Source organism: Myotis yumanensis, unplaced genomic scaffold, assembly GCF_028538775.1.
Source record: "Myotis yumanensis isolate MYYU_CA2020_CCGP unplaced genomic scaffold, mMyoYum1.0.hap1 SCAF_10, whole genome shotgun sequence".
NCBI lineage: Eukaryota > Metazoa > Chordata > Mammalia > Chiroptera > Vespertilionidae > Myotis > Myotis yumanensis.
In genome coordinates, this window is record NW_027223761.1 from 73,221,920 (window position 1) to 73,231,346 (window position 9,427).

Sequence of the window (9,427 nt, forward strand, 5' to 3'; positions counted from 1 at the left end):
CTATTAATATTGTATTCCAATTATAGGAGTCAGAATAGTTTAGTAAAACAAAACAAAAACAAAAAGAAGCAGAGCCCTTTGGGTCAGAGAGAACTAAATTCAAATCCTGAATCTATCTTTGATGGGTAACAGACAATCTTGGTAAACGTAATATCCCTAAGACTTGGGGTTTTTATCTTTTAAACAGACATATCTAATTTGTCATGCATTGCTACCTGAATTAGAAATATGTGTGCAAATAGTTTCTATCAAGGAGTCTGGCATGTGGAGAAAAGTTAATGTTAAATGTGATTATTTAGGGGTCTCTCATGCCAATTCAAGACACTACACATTGCTTATTTATTTACCTGCCTGGAGACTTGACTTGGGGTGGTGAATACACAATACTGATGATATACTATAGAATTGTACACCTGAAACCTACATGATTTTATTAACAAACTGGAGGCTCAGTGCATGAATTCATGCACAGGTGAGGTCCATCCGGCCTGACCGGCTGGGTGAGCTGGCGGGGGAGGGGCTGTGGGCAGTTGGTGGACCAGCCCTGCCCCCAATTGGGGTGAGGGGGGCCATCAGGGGTAACGTTGGCTGGGGAAGGGGCTGCAGGCAGTTGGCCAGTTGGTCCCGCCCCCTGGTCGGACTCCCGGTTGAGGGGACAATTTGCATATTAGCCTTTTATTATATAGGATATCACTCCAATAAATTCAATTTTAAAAGTAACAAAATGACGTCTTTTGGTTTTAGATGTACTCCTTAGATGAGTTGTAAACACTTAGTATTAGCAGATCCTACCCCATTCCCATAATCTCTTCTGTGAAAAAAGGTTTTGTGATATGCAGAATAATGGTTATACATTTTGACATTCACTCAATGTCTGTGATTCCTGAGCAAAGCAAAGCACACACCCTACCATAGCCATGGAAGCAGGAACATGTGGCATTTCTCAGGACCACCAACTTGGTCTAAGCCGAGCTCACATGGCTGGCAGGGTGGTGCAGTGCCTGTTCGTTTGTACTCTGTGTTCCGTACTACCAGATAAATGACTATATTTTAATCCCACATCTCATGCTGGAAGCAAGCTTTGTCTGAGACTAAATAAAGGGTAGGAGTTTAAAATGAATATAGTATTTATCCACTAAAGAGTCATGTAGATTTGAAAAGCAAACATCATTAGTGGGAACACAATACCTTCAGATCCCACTGAAGTGTGCTGAGCCTCTGTAAAGCAGACTGATGAGAAAAATTGTTTTTTGACAGAAGTAAGAAGAACAGCAGGGTAGTTCTGTGGGCTAAGGAGCAGAGAGGGGCGGCTACAGAGCTGCAGGAAGCAATCATTCATCTCAGTTCTGTCTATAACTTTCCAAGAGACTTAGGAGGCAGCACACTCCTGCATGTCTTTGACTCTACAGCTGTAAAATATGAACAGCTATTAAGAATTATCATGAGGCATGCAAAATCAAGGGAAGCAAAGAGTTGGAAGGTTCAGTAAATGAGGTGTTAAAACAAAATATATTAAGGTACTTATACAATCAGGAATGGCCCTGATTCAATGACTGCTTTCTATCAAAATAGCTCATGTTCCACAAGAATCAGCCTCTGCTAGTACTCCCAATTCCAATCATTTGGTATTTTTCTCATGGAATTAAGGCATTGGTTCTCTAAGAATCCCATATTTATAACTCAATTAACACACTGAAGGAGTAAAATATTAATCTGTTACTTATCTTTTAGTTCTTTTGTATAATCTAAGAAAAAGGGACATAAGATAGATCTATTTTAATGGAGATGAGGTTGGGGAAAAGACAGGTCAACAACATGAGGCATAAACATGTATTAAGACAGACTCAGGTGACTAAAACAGGGAACAGAGGCAAAGGCAGAAAAGTTCTAGATAGCTCAGGTGTAAGAAGTATGGAAAGCTGAGAAAGATGTCTCCAAAAGGAATATAAGTGGAGGCAGAATATCTACTCCTTGTACAACTGATAGCACTTTTCACATCAAGTCAAGGAATCAAACTACAATACCAGATTAAAATTGTCCTTTGCCTTTAAGTGACACAGCACCAGTGTAGCAAGACTGAGATGAGGTTCTTCCCTCTCTTGGCCTTAGATCCCTAATTTGTAAAATGAGGAAATTGGAGTATGAGATCTCTGGGAGCCATTCTAGGGCTATTATGCAATGACTGTCAGAAATGACAAATATGCTACAGCAGCAGTTCTCAACCTGTGGGTCACGACCCCTTTGGGGGTCGAATGACCCTTTCACAGTTATGAAGTAGCAACAAAAATAATTTTATGGTTGGGGGTCACCATAACATGAGGAACTGTATTAAAGGGTCGCGGCATTAGGAAGGTTGAGAACCACTCTGCTACAGATATCTTAATGCTTCCTCCACCCAGAGGTTACACAGACAGCAATAATGGATTATGCTGTTTTTCTACTGAGCTAGTTTAGGATCCTTTTCAAGGAAGGAACCACTAATAATCTATCACCAATGGCCAGGAGTTGAAATCCATTTAACATCACTGATAAATGTATTTAAACTCCCAAATTGTCTCAAAGACTTGGACAGCTGATAACAGTGGCTCCGAAATGATGATTTAATTCTGCCTCAGTGACTGAGTAAATCCTATGGAGTTTATGTGGGCGGAGCCAGCCACAGGAAGTGGAGAAAGGCAGGCATAGTCAGCTGATGCCTGAAGAGATCTGAGGGAACAGTGAGCAAAGATATTTTCCCTTGTTCCTTAGTTTTCCATAACTATTGCCTCATTCCAAGGCTTAATGTCTCCTCTAAAATTAAAAAAAAAACTACCCTGAGAGTAGTCCAAAGATCGAGCAAGATGGCATAATATGCATAAGAATGAAAAGACTTGGATTACATTTGACAGTGGGTTTGTGGATAAATAACCTCTAAGCATTACTTTCCATAGCTTTATGATGGAGAAGAAAATACCTCATAGGGTTGTTGCAAAAAGTAAATGAAGATGAAGTAAGTGAAAATATAAAGAAACACAAAAAACATGATGTTAGTATAAGCCCTTTATCAGCTAACACCTTCAGAGAATTTATTTGACAATCAATTAAGATTAAAAAATGAGCCATAGGGCAGACATTCTTGTGCCGAGGGAGGGAAAGGATAGAGAGCAGGGAGTCAGAAGAACGCCAAACCCTTTGTTCATCAAGGTGACTTTCTCTTCCCCTCCTCAGTGGATTGTTAATCCTTTAACAAAGTGCCTCTGAGGTTTCTCATGGAACAATTGCCAAGACTTTGATGTTTTCTTCTCAAGCCTAGCACTTTTTCATTCATTCTGCTGTACTTATTATATATTTATATTTACCTTGGGCTGCTCTTGTAGTTAGTAGAAAACAGAAAAATTTGGACCAGCTGCCACCACTTGAAAAGCCCAGTGGCACAATGTCATGAAGACTGTTTGGAATTTCAGGGATTAATAAACTCTCTGAGTGAATTCTGTGAGGGTCTTAAAAGTTCTGTTTCTTTTCTATTCAGCAAGGTGTTGGCTTGGACGAAGTTTCTCGGATGTTGCTTCCATGGAGGCCTCAGACAGAGACAAATCAATCGAGTGTGAAATCATTTTCCTATCAGAACTGGAAATTAATTTCTGTACAGGAGTCAGGAAAGATCCCATTATCTAGAATGTTGTCCCTCCTATGTCTGTCATATGTCTTGTTTGTCATAAGAGCATCCTGAAAAAGTGGTGAGGAAAGCCAGAGGAAGAGAGATGAAGGCAAATCCAAGCCACTGTTTATTCTAATTGTACATAAACATATGGAGCAGAGTGGAAACATAGCAGAGACTTAAATAATCCCCAAGAATGTTCTATAGGTTAGAGACAAAAATAAAAACCAGATTCAGAAGTTAAGGGGTCCTACCTCAAAGATATTCATTATCTTTCAGGTTAAAGAATCTCTGAATGAAAATGGACTGCAGATCACCTGACCCTAAATCTTGTTTTGTTCACGTATATTTTCCTTCTCCCCCTTTTTTAATCCTCACCCAAGGATATTTTTTCCATTGATTTTTAGAGAGAGTAGAAAGGATGATGGGGGAGAGGCGAGAAAGAGAGAGAGAGAGAGAGAGAGCACACATTGATATGAGAGAAACACATTGATTGGTTGCCTCTGGCACATGCCCTTACCAGGGGCCTGGGATTGAACCTGTGACCCTTCAGTGCACAGGCTGGCACTCTAACCATTAAGCATGCCAATCAGGGATTATTCCCATTTTTTATCATTGAGACTAATGATTCCCAGAATGCTGAAGTGACTGAATGATGATGAATGGCACACATATTTTTCTGCTACTGTATCACAAAAGACGAACAGATTGCATAACTTCAGAAACGTTGAAAGAAGATAGAGGTGGGAAATGAGGGAGAGAAAGTTCTATCTATCTATTAGACTTAGGGCCACCAATATAGATATTTTAAAGAGGGGATGTAGGAAGGAACATATACTCAGTTCCACTTAGAAAATTATAGAGTAGTATTTAGGGCACCAGTGAGGTACTCGTTCTTACCATGTGCTTTCATTCTTGACAACAAAAGTTTCACAGCAAAGATTTCAATGTCATCCTCACACAATCCAATGATGACCACCTACATGGCAGCATCATAGTGTGTTCATTTTCATTCTGCCACCATGTGGATGAACCACGGTGAGAGATTCTCAGTGACATGTTCAAGGTCATAATGATAGTTAGTGACAGGTCTGAAACAGATGGTAGAGTACATATAAGAAAGCAAGATTCAAGAAAGGAAATCTCCTGAAAGGGCTGAAATTAATTCATGTCTATAATCTGCCCGGATCTAGAACAGTGCTCCATCGCAGACTCACACAAATGTAACTTTTTAATTGACTTGAATATTATCAACGAAAATCAGGGACTGTCTTCTGATAGCTCTGTCATCACTGTGAAAAAATAAAAATGAAGGCTCCCAATAGGAAATATTAGCTAGTTCCCATAAACAAATTCCAGAAAAAAGCATGATTTTCAGAAGCATAGTAACCCAATAAACTTGAAAGAGAAAAAAAGAAATAAGTGTGTAAAAATCTTATGTAATCATACAGAATTTAAGCTTTTGGGAACTCAGTTTTGACTTTGGATTAACAAGGTCATAATCATGTCTTTTCCAGACTGAACACTGTACAATTCCAAATTATTGGTATGTGTGAGAATGGGCATTTGTGGAAATTTACAGCAGAATATTCCCTGGAGTTCTATATTTTGGAGCTTTGGAGAACAGCTTGGGTCTATTTTGAGAAAATACCACACTGATAACCCTGAACTCTTCTAGATGTAGAATTCAGGGAATGTTAAATATGAGAGAAGCCTGGCTCTGCGGAAAGAGTTACACTGTAGCTTGGGCATGAGCTAGCTATGACTTGCCAGGGTCTACAAGAAAAGTATTCATAACACCAGTTCAACACACTGATCTCTTAGCCATCAATTCCATTTTTAGATAGTGGCTCCTGTTGGTTCATATTTGTGTCACAAATAGAAATAACTCACCAGTATTTACCTCCAGAAAGCTCAAGTTCAAGTGGAGTATTTGGACATGCAAGTAATGATAATACAATATGCCTAAATGTCATACTGAAGCCAGTAAAGTTTATAAAAAGTACTCAAGAGGCACAGAGAAAGATGTCTCTCTGCCTCAAGGAGCCATCCCAGGCATTCCAGTCCCCAGGTTCATGTAACGCTATATAGAAATACTCAAACACACATAGAAAAGGTTTGCAAATCTATTGAGACCCATAGAAGAGTAAATATCTAAGAAAGATGCTTCTTGTAATGAAATACCATACGTTCAGGCGGTGGCATCAGGCTGCTGCTCCTCACATTTGGGGCAACCTTGACCCATAAAACGGTAGTTTTCTAAAATAAATCTAAAAACCTTAATGAGCACACAAAGACTTGAACGATGAGTGACAAAGGCTCAGCTCTTTGTTCTTGCTCTAAAATCCCAATATCTGAAGCTAATGAAGCCAGTGGAATTCGGAGTCCAGGATAAAAGTCAAGCCTCAGATCAGGGAGGATTCTGTATTTAGTTCATTTGAGGTAAGATTTAAAGACCATAAATCTCATATGCTGTCTCTTGGTCTCCTTCCAGAATACATTTCAACATACCATTTGACAGAAGACATTAGATGACCTAGAAGAGTAGTCTTTTTGTGGATTAGGACTAATTGGGCTCTCAGTTGAATTTTACTGTGAAACTGATGGCCTAGCTATCAGTAGGGGGCTATCAGCAGGGGGCTAGCTGTATTTTACCACAATCACACAGAAAATACATTGACAAATATGAAAGAGAATCTTTAAACAACCAGACCTTAATAGGTTTAGTGCTTATAAAGATTTTTTTAATAAAGGTTTTTTTAACCTGAGAATATCTAATATTAACTTTAGAAGCTGAAGTGTGAGTAGGAATAGGAAAAATAAACCTTGGATAATTAAACAACTTCGGTTCACAAAGAATGAAGTTTAACCAGCAAGTTAGTTTTAAGTAAGTCCCTTTCCTACTCTTCCTTCGATTCTTCAATTTTATTCTATTTTTTAAAATATATTTTTATTGATTTCAGAGAAAAGGGAAGAGGGAGATAGAAACATCAATGATGAGAGAGAATCATTGATCAGCTGCGTCTGGCATGCCTCCCACTGGGGATCGAGCCTACAACCTGGGCCGGGAATCGAACTGTGACCTCCCGGTTCATAGGTCAACACTCAACCACTGAGCCATACTGACTAGGCAGATACTTCATTTTTAAATGAAGAGATGTTCCCAAAGAGATACATAAATTCCATCTGGCTACAAATTAAACTATCACTTGTAGTGTTAGTAATCCTAATTATCTCATCTCTCCATCCCTGAAAGAGGTTTGCTTATTCAATTACTTACAAACATTTTTACATTTATTACATATTTCACAAACATTTATTGAGCACTTAAAATACACCAGATGTGTAGATACTAGGGACACAACAATGAATGATCCAAATAGCAAAAGTGTTGCCCAGAAATTGACATACAGGGTTGTGGAGGGGGTGGTGGTGATGACAGAAGGATAAACAAATAAAGGTAAGTCAGAGGGTGATAAGAGAGAAATTAAAAACAAAGAGTAAGGATAATGATTTTAATGGAGTAAGGTGTGACCATTTTAAATGGAAACTCTCATTACGAAGGTGACATTTAACCAAGTATCAGAAGGAGGTAAGAAAGTGAGGCATGTCGAAATCTGGGAGCAGGAACTCAATAAACAGTCTTTGCCAAGTGCTAGGGACTTGACCAGGATTAGTGAATTGGACCCTCCGAGTGCTAAATGAGAGGAGAATGGTAAGTATTTCTATTTTAGAAATAAGGGCACTGTGGTTCTTTGTAGATAAATTGCTCAGAAGATTTGAACTGAGATCCAGCAGACTGCTAAGCCTAAGCACTTCCTCTGGTCCACCTGTCTTACCATCCATCCTGACTTACTGAAGGGCAGAGAGCCGTTGTAGAACAGCGACTGAATCTGAGACTCGCCTCTCCTGCCCTGAAGGAAAATAATATGCACACAGATTTCCTTGAATGGAAAGGGTGATTGCTGAAACGGATGGATGTGTTTATATAAAACTGGGGCATAATTTTATTCTGTAATTAATTAGTCTGTGAACAATGATAAATGTAAATTTCATCACACCTTCAAAAAGCTATTTGTGTGCCTTACAATTACTCACTGTCATCTCAGAAGCTTGAAATTCCAATATTTAATTAATGTGAAAACCAGCACTGAGCCTTGGAGCTGCACAACATTTTGAAAGGAAGACTCACAAAGCCTAGTTTTCAGCTGATGTCAGCAAGTTTGACATGAACCTGGGTATATGAGGAGTCTGACGGGGAAAATCACATACTCTCAGAAAATGTAGGACCCAGGAGCCCTCAATTCTTCCTCTGATGGTAACACCAGATCCTTCTTCCAGAGTGCTCTGCTGAGAGGAACATACAGCTGAGTCAATCAATTAAGACTTATTTATTGAGTCCCTACTATGTGCCGTGTACTGTTCTAGATGTGATGTGCACATTCTCCCCTTCCCCATGTAACTTTAGTCAAGGGACTTCATCTCTCAGATTAAAGTTTCACCTTCTGCAATATGGGGATCACAGGATTTGGCTTGAATGGTTTTAAGCAATTCCAGGAGAGGCTGTTGGGCACTCCTTTTCTAAGTCTCTCATTGGTGGGTATGGGGTATGCACACAGAGATCCTCCTTACTTACTAGCTGCCATAGATGGGCTGAGCACTGGACACAAAAGAGTGAGTGGCCTCAGGTAACTTATTTCCTCTCTCCCCCATCCTTTCCTTGTGATATTGGGATGATAATGGTACCCACCTCAAAGAGTTGGTAGGGATTTAATGACATGAATAACCTAAATCGCCCTGTTTAGGGTTATAACATCTTTAATAAATCAGGTTATTGTTATAAAGTGCTTTAAGCTCTTCAAATTAAAGGTGTATAAAGTACAGGTTACTTTCAAGTTCTTCCTTTCCGATTTCGTAGAGCACACCATGTTCTAAAGGCGCCAAGGAAGGCAGATTGTTTCCCATTCACACCTAACCTCTTGGAAATTGCAAGTCCCCTCTATCAGCCCCAACCACAAAGGAATGTTTTTAAGCATTCTGTTACAACTCCTTCCTTTCTCAAATGGACTAACAGAGAACTCAACACATTTATATTATTCTTTTGATGACTAGCCCAACAACTCTGATTTGGCATGAAAATAATTCCTGTTAGAAACAAAATGCAAAAAAAATAATAATAAATTAAAACAAATCACTATTTCAAACCCCTTTTCAGTTTTGATTGTCTCACCATAGTGCAAACTTCGAATGTTGAGAAATATTATACTCTGATTTATGCTTCCTTATACTTCATCTTAAGGATGTTGAACTTTGTCATGACAACAGCCGTGCCTTATATGGCTGCTTTCAGAGGTATTTGGTTGTTTCAACTCCTTTAATTTTCAGAAAGGGGGAAATATCATCTCCATTTCTCTACTATGTAAGTTCAAATTCAGAAAAATGTTATAACATGTTCAAGGTCACACAACGAGCGTATTGTGGAGTGCAGATGCAAACCCTTGATACCTACGTGTGTTGCTAGTCTTTTTACTACACCTGGTAACTGGCTTCTGAAGATTTCTGATGTTCTCACCGCCTCACTTGCCATGTTTTATCTGGCAGTATTATTTTAAAAGTTATTCATTTTCCTCTCCTATTAGGTTGTATGCTAGGATTGGGACCTCAGTGATAACCACAAATAGACATAATTACAAAACTGAATGTAAAATTAGAACTGGGATGAGTGTTTTTGAATAAGTACATGATGCTGTGAGAAAATATAATGGGGGTTTTTATCTAGTCTGGGGAGTG